This window comes from Ictidomys tridecemlineatus, unplaced genomic scaffold (genome assembly GCF_052094955.1).
Source record: "Ictidomys tridecemlineatus isolate mIctTri1 unplaced genomic scaffold, mIctTri1.hap1 Scaffold_163, whole genome shotgun sequence".
In the NCBI taxonomy this organism is placed as follows: domain Eukaryota; kingdom Metazoa; phylum Chordata; class Mammalia; order Rodentia; family Sciuridae; genus Ictidomys; species Ictidomys tridecemlineatus.
Window position 1 is genome coordinate 65955 of NW_027521425.1, and position 16667 is coordinate 82621.

Genomic DNA, 16667 nt, shown 5'->3' on the forward strand with positions numbered 1-16667 from the left:
ATGGCATTGGCAGGTAAATGGATGGAATTAGAGAAGATAATGCTAAGTGACGTTAGCCAATCCCCAAAAACCAAATGTCCAATTTTTTTTCTGATTAAAGGAGGCTGGATCATAATGAGATAGGAAGAGGGAGCATGGGAGGAATAGACCAACTCTAGATAAGGTAGAGTTGTTGGAGGAAAAAGGAGGGGGCATGGGGTTATAAATGATGGTGGAATGTGATGAACATTATTATTCAAAGTACATGTATAAAGACATGAGGTGGTGTGAATATACTTTGTGTACAACCAGAGATATGAAAAATTTTGCTCTATATGTATAATAAGAATTGTAATTTATTCTGCTGTAATATATAAATTTTAAAAACCTGTAGAAAGAAAAAAACAAAGTTCTTTAAATACAAATAATTTATTTAATTTAATTATTTATAATTTATGCTTTGATATTTTAATCTCTTAATGATTAAAAAAATAATTAGCATTAGCATTTAATTTTAATAAATTTTGGATTCAAATATATCTAGTATCCATAGATATCTCAATAGAAACTATTTTAAGACATTATTTCATTTTATGCATTTCTTCATTAAGAAGCCAACTGCATTTATTTACAGTAGCACCACTTATCTTTGGGGGAGATATATTGCAAATCTCAGTGCATGCATGAAAGCACAGATAATGTCAAATCCTATATTTACTAATTTTTTTTCTATTCATTAATACACAGATTTAATGCCTCTTTCATTTTTTCCTTTTCCATTTTAACTAAGTATTTTATGTCTTTTCGTTTTAAAGTATGAGAATAAAACTGGAAATATTCACATATCCTTCTTTGCAATTTTATAGAGATTTGTTCTTATGACAGTTCTTAGCAATGTCAGCATATGATTTATTTCTTTCCTTATTAAATTAAAATCTTTCATCTTTCCTTTTAAAGGAAAAACTGTACAGTTTCTCTTTGAAATGTCTCAATTCCAGTATTACTACTCTTGTACTTTGGGGCTATTATTAAGTAAAATATATGTTACTTGAACATAAATATTGCTGCAATGTTACAGACAATCTGATAAACAAGACAACTATGAAATGACTAATGGCAAAGTAGAATACACTGAATAGTATGCTGGACTAAGGGATGATTTTTGTCCCAGGTGGGATGAAGTGGGATAGTGTGATATTTCTTCTTGTTACTCAGAAAAACCTTCCATTTTAAACTTAACATTTTTTTTTTATCTTTGAAATTGTCAATTTGATTGAATGTAACTGAAAGCACAAAAAACAAAACTTCAGACTGGAAATTTGCTGCTAAATTTACTGTCATTATGTCAGTGGTCATTTATAAGAAATATTACTTTAAAATTAATCAAAACTTTTTCATAAATATTTAAGAATTTACTTAATCTATATGAGCACATTGAGATCTATCAATTACACTACTTTTTTCATTGTAATTCCTGCAATTATATGATACTTTTTAATACTAAATCCTAAACTTTCTTAATTTTAAATAAATGCTTCTGTCATGTAATAGTACCTTCTAAATTACAATACACATTTTCCCTCCAAAAATTACATGCTTGACAAACTATATTCTAGTCTGTTAAAGGCAAAAAAATATGTTTCTGTTTAAAATATTATTTAAAGAAGTTTTTCCCAAATATTTTTATTCATGAAATTATTATTTGAATATTGTGCATAAAATATGATACTATTCATTCAAATGATCCTAATAAAGGAGAATCATAGAATTATGGTTACATAAATAATATAATTCATCATTTTTCTATTCATTTAACTATAGTGTTTATCAATAGAAATATATTATGAAATCTTGGCATAATTTTGCATCTGTATTTGAACCTACAAATACAATTCTCTGTGCATTTTTCCTTTCTTATTGAAAAATCTTTGAATCTATCTTCATCCAAAGTAATGAATTATGTAGAAATTTTTCAATTATATCCAATTTATTATTAATCCTGGAGGTGAAGGTGTAAATTACTCTCTCTGTCTCTCTGTTTATCGTTTCTATTCAGTGATCATTTTTACTTTTATTTGTTAGGACAGAGGAAGATGTGTGTTTTTTTCAATATGTAAATTACCAGGCCACATTTAGAATGTTTAATGTCATCTTTGTATGAGGCTTATATTTTGAAAAGCTATTGTGCAGAAATGGTGTCTGATGCAAACATCTTAATGGCAAATAAGCTGATTTTTAAGGGATGAAGTTGTGGTAGCACTTAAAAATGATATCTGGTGTGCATTAGAGAAAAATGCACATAACGTGTGATGAATCAATGAAAATGTAATAGACTTGTCTTTCCTATGTAATTATTTATTCAAAAATATGTATCCCTTTCCAGAAATAAAAATTTAGATGGATTGGATTGTCCTAATATATCTCTTTGGCTGTATGTAAGTAAGATTTTTAGCTATGAACCCTTATGAACAAGCAAGCAGATTGAAAATAAATTGATATGAATAATGGAATAATAAAGTTGTTATGGATGAAAAGGGCTTCTTTGAGGATGTATTTTATTCCCATGAATTGAAGTGGGGTGCATTTAATTTTTCCCCTTACCTATAATGCAAAGAAATATATAGCTTTCAATAATTCCGCAAAGGCACTTGAATTTACTTAAGTATGTCTATTTTCTTTTCCCAATGTGCTCCTTCTTCCCATCCTCCTCTCTTCTTCTTTCCTTCTCTCTCCCCTCTCCTTTCCCCTTCCAGATCCAGTGAATCCAATACAGGCATCTTTTGAGATAATCAGTGTCAAGAAAGGAGAAAAGAGAGCAAACCAATAAAGGAAGCTTGATGCTGTGAAAAGTTCCCAGAATATTACACATTCGAACCAATTACTTAATCTTAATGATTCTTAATTCTCTTCATGCAGAGTTATTTTAAAGAAAAGAAGTAATATGAAAAATAGAATCTGCCATGTCTTATGCTAAGTAAATATTTATGATTAAAGAGAAACATTTATGCATTTAAAAGCTTTATGACAAAATAAAAGAAAATTGAAAATTGAGGGATGCATCGACAGGAAGCCCTTTGTTCGGACAGCTTCAACACACAGTTTCCTAGTTAACTGCTATTTCTACAGCTAAAGCTTTCTTCTACAATCAAGATAGAAATACTAAAAGTAAAACCTAAAAGGTAGCCACATTTAGGAGCTGGATCAAAAACAAGACAATAATCTCAATTTCTTAAGGATAGTGGGAATAATAAAACCTATTTGTTTGTTCAAATATCTCTCTTCTTAAATGATGGAGGGTAATTAGGCTGAACACGAGTGGTCTCATGAAAATCTTCAAAAATGTACTAAAAATGAGACTGAGGCTCTGCGGCATTTATGTAAGCAATGAGAAACTACCACAGTTGGTAGGATCTGCTGGCATGCAGCTCTCAATATAAAAGGACCCAACCATTCTGTAAACGAACAAATTCCATGGAGCCCAAAGTATGTGCTGGGCATGGAGTCAGGCCCCCAAGATATTGACATTGTGTGTGTGTGTGTGTGTGTGTGTGTGTGTGTGTGTGTGTGTGTAAGGGGTGTTACTGTGGGTTTTATGTGTGGCCACAAGTGCAGGTTCCAAATATAACCTACTTAAAGAGAAATAGTATCTTCATTTTTCATGCTTCCTTGTAGGTGAAGGCTGATTATTACTTATTTCTTCACAAAGGACTTAACAAATAGTGGCTTGATAAACACCAGAAAGAGACTGCAGTGGTTTTTATTGGTTTTAAGCCCAAAAATATTTCTGTTCAAGAAATACCAGGCTCTGTTCACCAGCTGTCTGTACCTTTGATCAGGTGTCCACACATCTGACCTCCCAGCATGGACACTTCTTCTAGGACACCTCAATTGATTTTGACTAGTAGTCTATATCCATTTTATAAAAGGAACATTTCCTTCAGGGCAGATGTAAACATTAAAATAGTCTCACAATTCTGTCAGGACAATTACAGCTCTATAAAGGAAAGCAATTTAAGATTTCTCAGTTACTGCTACATGGCTATTTTCTCTAGGGAGAACTAACCTAAGCAGTCTTCTTAAGATTTCTGCAAGTGCTCACTTTGGCAGCACATATACTAAAATTTGAATGATACAGAGAAGATTAGCATGGCCCCTGCATAAGGATGACATGCAAATTCGTGAAGTGTTCCATATTTTATTTTAAAAAAAGATCTCTGAAATCTTGGACCTAATTATGGGCCTCAAAATTCTAATAGAGCCTACTGATATAAAATGTTTATAGTAAGATTTAGAAATTTTAAAGTCTGAGATGTATTATTTGAGAATGTCTGAATGAACACTATAAATAAAACTGATTATAACCTTTCATTGTTACCTGAAACATATGTGCATAGAAGTAAGTAATAAATTGTACAGTCCTGGCAGTTTCCAACCTCTCTATTCTACCAGCCTATTACATTCTTGTTTGTTTGTAATTTAATTATCTTTTCAATGATTGTTTTTCCCATATTTTTATTGGTGAATTATAATTATATATATTGATGGAATTTATTTTTATATACTTGTATATGCACACAATCTAACCATACAATCTGGCCAATATCACCTCCCAGCATTTCTCCCCTCCCTCCCTACCTCCCATCTCTTGGTGCCTTTCCTCTTTTGATATTCCTTTGATTTTTAAGAAAGTTCACCCTTACCTTTGCTTTCTTTTTTCCTCTCTAGCTTCGGCATATGAGAGAAAATATCTGACACTTAATCTTCTGAGTCTGACTTTTTTCACTTAACGTGATGGTCTATTCATCAAATGATTTTTATCTTTCTTTCCTGCTGTTTCTGTTGCTCCTGAATATCCCTTTGCTTCTCCTTCTTTCTACTTATCTGGTATATGGAGACTAACACTACAACAATTCTCTTCATTTCCAGTTGCTAGAAGTTTAATTCATTTTACAGTCTTTTATGACAAAAAAAGTTTATCTTTCATTACATACTGCAAATTAACCATAATAACTAAAATGTATAGATTTTGCTCCCAGATGTTAACCCAAAGACTCCATTCCCCTGCAGTTCTTCCCAAATATTTCTGGGATTCTTCTCTGAACACCTTTTAAGGGCTCACACATGCACTAACCATTCCAATCCTCTTCCACTGTTACCTTTTCCCCCAGATTCTCTGCCTGGCTGTGCTTTGAAACTCAGAGAACCTTCTGCCCCTGGTACCTGCTAATCTAACAGGCAAGAAACTGGATACTAACCTGTATATGCATGTGCTCTGCCAGAAGAATCACATTTTGTTGACTAGTGGATGGGTTGGGAGAGGCTAGGAAACAGAGTTTGTACCACACCCTCAGCAGGATCTCAAAATAATGCATCTTAGGTAAAATAGAAAAGAGAGAGAGCTAAAAAGAATAAGCAACCTCTTTCCTGATGTTGAACCAAGGTTGTACTGTTAAGGTACCCATTCTATTCTCAGAATCTCCCAGAGTTTTTTCCTTCATGGCACACCTGTGATCCCAGTGGCTCAGGAGGCTGAGGCAGGAGGATGGCAAGTTCAAAGCCAGACTCAGCAAAAGCTATGTGCTAAGCACTCAATGAGGTCATGTCTCTAAATAAAATACAAAAAGGGCCAAGGATGTGGCTCAGTGATTGAGTGGCCTTGATTTCAATACCCAGTGCCACCACCCCCCCACACACTCACACAAAAGTACTTCCCAGGGTTTTAAATGAGGATAAGTACAGAGTAAAGAGCTACTTTGTAGAACCTTCCTATTATTAAAAATTATTTAGAGAAACAATAGTTTAAAAAACATTTCTGGATCCATTCCCAGGTTTTATCTGATTCTCAAACTTAAGTTACTTGACAGTAACTGTCATTTTCTTAACATTTAAGACTCAGTTGCAACATCACTGTGAAAGAATTAAGAAATGTGAATGTGTAACCTATGTGATTCTGCAATCTGTATTTGGGGTAAAAATGGGAGTTCATAACTCACTTGAAACTATTGTTCGAAGTATGATATGTCAAGAGCTTTGTAATGTTGTGAACAACCAATAAAAAAAAAAAGAATTAATCCTGTAGCCTGTGGCACATGCCTGAAATTCCAGTGGCTCTAGAGGCTGAGGGAGGAGGATTGTAAGTTCAAAGCAGCCTCAGCAACTTAAAAAGACACTGAGACCCTGTCTCTAGACAAAATATTTAAAAAAGAGCTGGGGATGTAACTCAGTGGTTAAGTACCTCTGGGGTCAATCCTTGGTAACCACCCCCAAAAAATTACCCCTATATCAGAGAATGTGTGTATAAGATTTCTGTAAGGAACATAATAGCTCACCTGTTATATAGTAAAAAAAAAAAAGGCAGCCACCTTTATCATCACTGTTATGCACACATTTATCTGATGTGTACAGCTTGACCTAATCAGTTGTGTGCACAATTTGTTTTTCTCATTATGTCTCTTGGATCTATGTAAATTTTTGAAAAGCCTGTTGTAGTCAGCAGGCACACCTAAATCTCAGGGGTTAATACAGTCTAAAGCCAAATTGATATTTGCACTCTATTTTAAAATCAAGAGCCACTGAGCTACATTTAACATGTCTAGAAACAAAACCAATTTCTCATAAGGCTCTTATTCCATAAAACTCAAATATCTGTAAAAATGAATTCACTCAAGATATTGATATTGTAATGATATGACAGGAGAAATCATTAAGCATAAGTCAATCACAACAACTGTACCCTTTCACCTACACATCTCTGGCACATAGCTAACATCATCTTGAAGGGTTTTTATCCTGTAAATAGAAATAATCATTCCGCTCATCTTCTGAATGTGCATTTATTAACTCATTCAGCACCTGTTACTGAACTTTCATTATGTCATATGCTGTTCTGGGCTGAGATGCCTTCAAGAAGATAAGTAAACAAAGCAGAATATTTTGAAGTGGAAAGAGATAAAATAAATCTTTAATAAATCAAGGAAAACAATGAATAAAAACAAATGAGCTAGAAAGTACCAGGGAGGAATATGTATTATGATGAAGTATGTCTGGATGGGAAATAATGAGGTCACAAAATATCTCTCTGAGGGAACTATAATTAAGATGAAACATATATAATAAACAGAAACCAGCTGCAGACCTGGTGAAAAATCAGCCTAAGCAGAGCAGGCCTTACACAGAGTATGTTGATGTGTTTGAGAAATTAAAAGGGGACTCATTGGCTGGAATCGAGGGAGAGGAGAGAAAAGGTAAGAGAAAAAAAATGTGACAATTTTGGAGGTCAGAAGTTTGGAAGCCTGAAATGTTTGAAGGCCACTGGGAGTCTTTAAAAGTGATGTGACTCATCTGAAAACCATTATCTGGGTGGAAGAATGAAAGTTTCAGGGTAGGTACAAGGCTTCCATGATTTTCGATGTTCAAAGAAGTAACAGTTTGTTTTAAAGATGAGAACACTTGTTGATGTGGGCAGAAGTTATGGTCATTTATGGAGATAAGGTATGTAGAGGTATGGAGGAGGAATATACTTTCTCTTGAATGCACATTTCCAAATCAAGGACCCTTTACTAATGTAGATCTCTTTCCTCTTTCAGCCTTCTCTCTCTTCTTTAAGAGGAGGTAAATATAAGAGATGATGCTAAAAGGAAGGCTTCCCTTTTTTTTTCAGCTTTTCATGTCACAAAGCAGGTTAGGCAAAGGTGTGGCTTCAGGTTAGCCTGTGAGCTGGAGTAGACACAGGAATCTCACTGTGATACTACAATTAAGCTGTGAGCTCCAATTTAAAATTGATAAACCCTTCAATTATGTGACTCCAGCATCCCTCTTTGAATAGATTTAAATCTTGAGAAAATCTGTAGAAATATTGGGTAACTCATGTATTTGGGGAAATTTGCAAGCAAAAATTCGGCCTGAGAGATAAGGTTTGAGAGATATGTAACTGGATATTTCAAGTATAATCATGAAAAAATATTAAATTCCAAGAATATGCCAAAGTAGAGAAGAAGAGTTTAGAATCAGTATGTCTTTACTATTAAAATGAACACATGGGCTGGGGTTGTGGTTCAGTGGAAGAGCATTCACCTCACATGTGTAGAACCCTGGGTTCAATCCTCAGCACCATAGAAAAATAAATAAATAAAATAAAGTTATTGTTTCCAACTACAACTAAAAAAATAATAAAAAAAAGAATGCATGTCCTTATCACTTGAAGAAATATATTTCATGGATAGGCAACATGAATCAAAATGGGTTATAGCACAATCTCTCAATATCCTTATACTTTTTACACAGAAGAGATCAAACACTCCAAATCAGATTGGGTGTCATCAGCCCAAATCACTGAGAAGTTCTCTGCTGAGTCATGCCATCCTAGAGTACCTTCTAGTAATACTTCTTTCATATTCTCCATTAGCAATTCATCCTTAGCTTGCTCTTTGTAAATGATTTGATCCAAATAAAATTCAACTAAAAATCTCAACACTTCACCTCTGACTCACACACAGAGTACACTGTCATAGTAATTGAAGACATCTGTCCTATTGAACAATGCAGGAACAGGCTTGTGCAGCTTAATCTCTCACACTGATTAAATTATTGCCTTTTGTGGAGCTGAGCAGGAATGAAGGCTGGGAACAGAGGAAACCTTAATTTGAAGAGATGCACTTCTGCATACTGTTAATATTCCATGCAGTCATTATTTTTTTATTCAAACATATCAATCATCAATAAATCTCCAGAAAATATTAACTTTTAATTTCACCTTACCCATAATTATTTATTTACATGAATGGGTAACATTAAATAAAAGACTGGCATACTGGTTTCCAACAGAATGGGTTATGATTTATCTTAATTATAAGATATTTATTTTTCATTATGGTCAGTGTTCTGTCAAGTTCATAACTAATATGTCTTAATAAATAAACAGTGAGAAATAATCAAAATAATGGTTGTTTAAAATGCTCATGCTTTTTTTAAAAATAAATATAGGATTTTCCTCAGATAGCGTTATTACAGAGAAAGAAGCTCTAATTTTTTATAATAATTTTTGGTAGTTGAAAATACAATTAAAATGATGTTTGTACTAGTGAATTTAGAAAAGGATAATACTTTTTAAAGATTTTTGATCTCTTGAAATGAAATAATAACTTAAAAATTTTAAACTATTTCTTTTATCTTTTTCACAAGGAGTTTCATGCAAAAATTAAACCTATCAATATATCAGGATTTGATTAAAGAAATTTTAGATCTACATAAATCAATTAAAGAAAAAATAAATAAATAAAATAAAGGTATTGTGTCCAACTACAATTTCCTCTTTCAGCCTTCTCTCTTCTTTAAGATGACATAAATTTAGGAGATGATGATAGGAGGAAGGTTTCCCTTCTTTTCAGATTTTCATGTCAGAAAGCAGGTTGGGCAAAGATGTGGCTTCAGTTTAGCCTGTGAGGACTGGTGGTGTCTCAACCCAGAAAATTTATCTGGTTAAAATGTTTAGGATTTAAATTTTACTAGAAAGCAGCCTACATATGAAGATGGACATCAAAAATTACAATATTATAGAATGGCACATGCCTCACTATATATAAGATTTAGCAACAGACCAGAGATTAGAAGGATCCTTATGGAGGGAACAGACAAGAAAGGAGATATAAAATTATATCTGCAATGAGTTGTGAAGGATGACTAAAAGTTTTCTTAAATCCAAAGACATTATTTTTTGTATAACTATGATTTATTTACCATCTGCAGATAGTAGCACAGAGAAAATATTTCCAACCTCAGATGGAAACAATATTAAAGTCTTATATTTATAACATTCTTAGATAAAGGTTTTTAAAAATGTGAAAATTTTAACTTCATTACAAAGATTTTGTATTTTCAAGGTAACAGTTGGTAAAATCTTTCAGGGTAAATATGTATATAAAGCAATAGGGTTTACCTGTTCAAATAATTTAGGGAATCTGAAAAAGAAATAATTAGGAATATAAAGTACGAGGAAAAAGTATTAAGGATCCATATCACCCTAATTATGTAAAGTAACTGAATCTTTACTTAATCAACATCTACTGAGTTTCTGCAAGAGACCATTTCAGACTTCTAAAATACCAAAATGAAAGCAATTTTCTTTCATTTTAGAGTCTACAGTGTGGTTAGGAACATAATTTGCCTTGTCATTATTATGCGGTGCAGGACTATGGCAGAGATAATCCAAAAAAATCAGAGGTAGGGACACTAACAAAGAAATGGAGAGCCAATCAAGACTTCATGGGAAAAGAGTGCTTGATGGTAAGGATGGAAGAAACTTGGAGGAGCAGCTTAGGTAAATAAAATAGCAGGTACTGATGCTCTGATTCAGGAGACCAAACTTACCATTAGCAATTTTGAAGAATGTTTAATATGAAGACATATTTCTTGGGGAATCTTCCAGGAAGAAGATCCACATTTCATTTTAGAGTGTTTAAATCTTAAATCATTAGGCCATATTTCATTTTTGTGAGAGTGTGTATGTGTATGTGAATTGCATCATTTAAAGTACATGAAAAAGGACTTTCATAACATCAACATATATACTGTGCTAGCATTATTCTAGAGAGAATGATATTTTTTATTCCTAGTGCATGAAATTATTCACTTAAGGTAAAAAATAACCTATTACCTATATTAGCAAAATAAGTTTATTACTACCTACTAAACACAATTTCTTCTTAGATATTGGTTGATGCATTTAGATGTTAGGATCCCAAGGCCTGGCCTAGGACATTGAGGTGTCTGCCACTCCTCAGGAATAAGGAGTATTGAATTTGAACTTAATCTCTTTAAAAATCTGTTCATTTTGCACTAAGCCAAGATGCATGAAAACAAAATCTATACTATCATTAATGGCTAATATTTATTAAGCCACTTACAACATGCTCTTCATCAATGATGGACTTCACATGTATTTATTCATCCAATTTTCACAACTACCTAGTGAGATGGAAACTAAGCACAAAAATAAATCAAGGATCATGTGCAAGGTAGGCAGTTCGTGAGGCTTCCCAACCTGGCATTTGACTTTAGGGGAAGTGCTCTTGTCAGCTGTACAATACAGCCTCTCTGTCAACTATCCATGCTAAATTATACATAGGACAATGCCATCTATATCATTAATGCCCTAAAGAGTAGTAATATATGCTAAGATACTATGCAACTAAACTATCAACAGAATACATGAAGACAAAGCAATCTTTCTTTAGCACCTCTTCTTTGCAGATAACCTGAGGTGTTTTTAATAGTATTAAGTCTGAATCTATGTTCTATACACTAAATACTCTATACTATCTTTCTACATATTCAGTAGTCTACATATGCTCTGTACTCTGACCCAGTTTATTTTGGTGTTTCCCAAATGGAAACAGAGTATGGATTTCAATTTCATGGAATTCAATTTCAGTGTTTATGATTTGACCTAAGCCACTCAACCTCTCTTGAGTTTCAGCATCCTATTTCTAAAATAGAAATAAAGTGGTACATATCTGACATTCTCTGTAAATTCAACAATACAGTGGAATAGGATTTCTTACTTTTTATATGCATAAAAACATACATTGGAACAACTATCTCTGTTCAAAAATATCTTTACAAAAGGTAAGGAGACCAGGTGAGAGATGAAAACACCTGGGTATAGCAAAGATATATTATTATGTGTTGCATAACCACAATTTTTTGGTCAATGACAGGCCACATATACAACAGTATTCCCATGAGATAATAATGGAGCTGAAAAAATTCCTGTTTCTTAGCAAGACCCTTGAAAATATAATAATGAAATGTGTTTCTCACATGTTTGCGTGATGCTGGTGCAAACAAACCTACTGTGCTGCCCATCATATAAATGGTAGTACAGATGGTATAGGTATATAATGCTTAATACTAAAAATAAATGACTGTGCTACTACTATATGTAGTTTCTATACCATAGTTTTTTATCATTAGAATATACTCCTTGTGCCTATAGAAACAAGTTTATCATAAAGTAGTATGCCATGTTATATCTGTAACAACTTCATACATTTCATGTTTATCATGTCTCTTGATTATATCCAAAGACCACATCAAGTGATTGATCTATGCTAGCTAGGTTTATGTAAGTACAAAGTATAATGCATATATAGCAACACAATCATATAACAATGCATTTATTAGAATGTATTTCTGTTGTTAAGTGACGCATGTATGTAAGGAAAGAGGCTTTGAAGGATATAGGAAGGACTGATTTATTTTGCATCATGTCATTATAACTCTCAAACTACAATCAGAACAAGCACTAAAAGAAATACACTTCAGAGATGGGCACAGTGGAGTGCATCTGTATTTCCGGTGACTTTAAAGACTTAGGCAGGAGAATCACAAGTTTGAGGCCAGCCTGAACATCTTAGCAAGACCCTGCCTCAAAATAAAATGAATAAACAATAAAGCTGAGGTTGTAGCTCATTGTTAAAATGTCTGTGGGTTCATTTTCCAGTACCAAAATAATAATCATCATCATAAACAATAATAGCAATAATAATAACAAAAATACAAACACACATACCCCTCCAGGTGGTGGAAGGAGAAGGAAATGAGACCCAGGTTTGAATTCAGAGACCAATACCAGTCATTCCTAGTAAAATCCAAGTTCAGAAGACTTGCATAGCCCTGAACTTCAGGCTGCTTTTGGAGAATGAGCCTTCAGACTTGACTTGGTATCAGGTTGGATCCCATGGCCATAGGCTCCATGTCTGCCTAGCATACTTGGTGTATGAGATACTTCAGTGTTGGTTGGACTCTTTTATCACCAGATTACCAGTTGGCCTAAATGCCAGAGTGACCCTGTGCCAGGTCAACCCCACTGAATTTGGCTACAGATTTGTCCCAAGGTCAAGAGAGCTCTACTGATCCATACTCTGGGATGCCTCTCATGTTTCCAGACTTCAGGATTACCAAGCCTCAGGCCAGCCACTGCAGCCCAGGTTTATATTACAGACTATCCCAGAGTCAGCTAGGTGTATATAACTGCTACTAAATCTTCTCTTGGGTCCACATTAGTGACCCTGACTTCAAATAAAATGACATTACCCATGTACTCAAACTCTAAGCCTGCACTGTGCCAGAATAGCCCCCTTGACCTATTCTCTATGCTAGTCCCTTAGTCTCAACTTCCATCAGACCCATGCACATGTCTTCTCAAGGAGATTCAGAATCTAGTCCTTTACCAAGAGATACTATCCCTTTACTGGCCCCTATAAATATACACTTCAAGAACATGTCCATGGAATCAAAGTCCTGGCAAGACTATGGCAAGTCTTCATTGACATGCAGGCCAGTATCCGTGAACCCCATACATTCAGCCTGCAGATGAGCACCAATGGACCCATAGACCAGCTAATCTCCACAGTTCTAGACTCCAGGAGAGGATCCCATAGCTCTATGTATCAGGCTAGCAGGTTGACCCCAGGATCTAGGTCAGTCACCAGGGACCTAGGTTCACCCTGGTAAACCCTAGAATGAGTTACACCTCCTTAGACTTGGGTTACCCAGGTTCTGCTGGTAACCTCTGCATACCCAGGTTTCAGGCTGGTTCCTGTGGATCTTAACCCTCTGCCTATGCCTATGGACTTAGGCTCCAGGTCCATTCCCATGTAATGCCCCTTCAATCTCAGGCCCAAAGACTACACTAACACCAGGTCAATCCCCATGAACCAAATTTGCAAGTCAGTCCTGAAGATACAGATTCATCTCACCCTCCACAGATTAAGCCAAAGGTTTTAATTTTAGTGGTACAGGTTTCTGGCCCAGTGCCACCAACTCAAGACACCAGGCCAGCATACCATAGGAATCTGACATTGGCTAAATGTTGACCATGCTACATAGCTTGCCCAGAACTTCTGAATGGGCTGATTAGAGAAGACCTTCCAAGACAGAGTCATTCTTCAAAAACTGAAATAAGATCTTATTTCTTCAAAAGGGCAGATGTAAAAATAGAGAAAAAAAATACAAACAAAAACAAGGAGACATAATACCACCAAAATAATGCAATATGCTAGTAACTGACCCTGAAAAATTGGAGATATACAAAACTGTCTGAAAAATAGTTCACATAAATGCATTAAGAAAATTCAGCAAATTTCAAGAAAACTTAAGAGAAAAAAGCCAATAAAATCAGGAAAAAAATGAACATTCCAAATAAGAATTTAACAGAGATGAGAAGTATAATGAGTGAAATTAAAATGCAATATAAAGTATTAGCAACAAAAATGATTGAGAAGATAAGACAGCAACAAAAGAGCAAGTATTCAAGTTATAGAAGTTTAATGAAAGAAGTTAAAAAGGTTATTTAAAGAAATAGAAAATTTTTAGATTCTGGGGATAAATACAAATGTTCAAATACATGAAGGTGAAAGATATAACTTATCTCTCAAGAAAATAGAAAAAGAACTAAAGTAGTCTGGCTTTAGAAGGAAGGAAACAATAAAGATCAGAAAGAGATAAACAGAAACTGTAAAAGTGATAAAAAATCAATGAAACTAAAATTAGTTGTTTGCAAACATAAACAATGGTAAACTTTATCTGAACTAAAAAAACAAGAGAAAATGCTAATATGTAAAATCATAAATAAAAGAGAGGATATTACAAGTGACTTTAGAGAAATACAACAGGTCACAGGAGACAAAACTTATAAGTATATGACAATGAATTGTATAACCTGGAAGAAATTAATAAGTTCTTAGGAATACATAGTGTTACAAACAAGACTGAATAAAGAAAAGACTTGAACATCTGAACAGATCAATAAAAAATAAAGAGAATGAATTAAAGAGATTAAATAAAGAATAATAAATTATCTCCCTTAAAAGACAGACCAGGGATTTCAAGATGGCAGACCAGAGGGAGTCAGCATCCTGTGTCACTCGATGACCCATATCTCACCTAGTTGGAATATTGCATCTCAGAGTGTGTAAGAGAATCCCTATATAGCTGATTTCCACAGAAATCACCAGCACCCGTGACTCCCGAGCAGGGCGTAGAGCCTCAGCGTCAAGCAGCACTCCAGACCTCTGGGTCCCCAAAGCCAAAGCCCAAAGTTCTAGCCCACACAGGGCTCTCAAGCACCTTAGCAGAATCACCAATCAGCACCTCTGCAGAACTCCAGACTGTTCTATTCTCATGCAGGTCACTTGGCTACTACCTATCCACAGCATAATGCCATCGTCCAGCTCCCCACAGCTTTCCAGACACCCCGGCACTGGAAGAAGACCAACTCCATCTTGGATAACTTTTCTCACCATATTTCATAAGGGCATCCCTCAGAGTGGTGCTCCATCTGGCCAGGTACCAAGTATCCAACACCCCCAAACCAGTGGTGATAACTCAGAACAGTGACCACTCAACACAAAAACAGCTCCCAGTTAGGCAGGTGTGCAGTGCAACGAGCGTGCCGCCCAACTGGTGTGAGTCTGTGTGTAAGAAGTCCTGTAGGTTGGAACTGCGAAGTGAGAGGGGAGGGGACTAAAGTTTGTAGCCTAACCAAGAGACCAGGAACTGGGAAATGTCTAGGCAAGAGAGGGAGACTATACCGGGCACACAACTCAGACAAGCGATCCCAAAAAGAGACCCATGAGGTGCACTCTCCTTGCAGGGACTTGCAAGTGGCACTCCCCACTTCCAAATGCTCTACATCAAGACGAGACTTCCCATCCTGGTTACCTACACCATTCTGATGGCAGAGACACCAGCTTAAAAGAGACAATGTCACCTATTGGATAAGAAGAGAAAAAGAAGATATGGATCTCTAAAACTAGCAATAACCCTGGTTTTTCTTTTGAGTATGTTTTTCTTCTATCTCTTCTACCCCCTTATCCCCCAGCCCTCACATTCCCAATATATGTGAAAACAGAACTTTGCATTAAATAGGATTTTGAGGACTGAGTCATCTGGATAATTTAATATAGAGGTATTATATTTGCCCTTTTCCCTTTTTTTCCCTTTTTCTTCTTTCATTTTTCTTTCCCCTTGCAAATTTTACTATTTTAACATCTTGTATTTTTCTAAATACATGTGTGTTTGTTATATGTACTCTTCTGTCTTTCAACGTACCTGGTACCTGGTCAGATGGAGAACCACTCTGAGGGCTGCCCCCATGAAATATGGTGAGAAAGGTTATCCAAGATGAAGTACAGAATACTTCCTGTCTATTCCCTTGCTACTAACTCTCTTCATTAGATTTCTCTGTCACACTCCCTCAGATATATTAACTCTATATTCTCAATCCTATCCCCTCCAAATCATTCTACACCACACTTGCTGTTCATTGTCCACTGTCTGAATCTGTAAACATTTTTACAAAACTACTGATTATATTTTAGACAATAATTGAATCCAACATTTCTATACATTTAGACTAAACTGTAAATGTCTTAATAACAACAAATTGTTACAGGTGGTATATTGTTGATATTAGGATCTGTTAACATTGTCCTTTGCCACAAAGGAGAGGTCTTAGAACCCTACAAGAGCAAAGCAAACCTATAGGGTAAAAACAATAACAATCTTGACCCACAGAGCTGGAAAGGAAGACACATATATTATAATTATCTTCCTTATACTTAAAAATACTTAGCAGATGTGTCTTAAATATATAGCATACAAATATGAGTAAATTTCTTTGTAATTCT

At 34.8% G+C, this 16667-nt stretch overlaps 1 non-coding gene across 1 annotated transcript; it reads left to right on the plus strand.

Annotated features, from left to right (window-relative positions):
- Positions 1-4070: 4070 nt before the first annotated feature.
- Positions 4071-4177, plus strand: LOC144372802 (U6 spliceosomal RNA). Its single transcript, XR_013432679.1, has one exon. It is a non-coding gene; the product is annotated as a U6 spliceosomal RNA (small nuclear RNA).
- The last annotated feature ends 12490 nt before the right edge of the window (positions 4178-16667 follow it).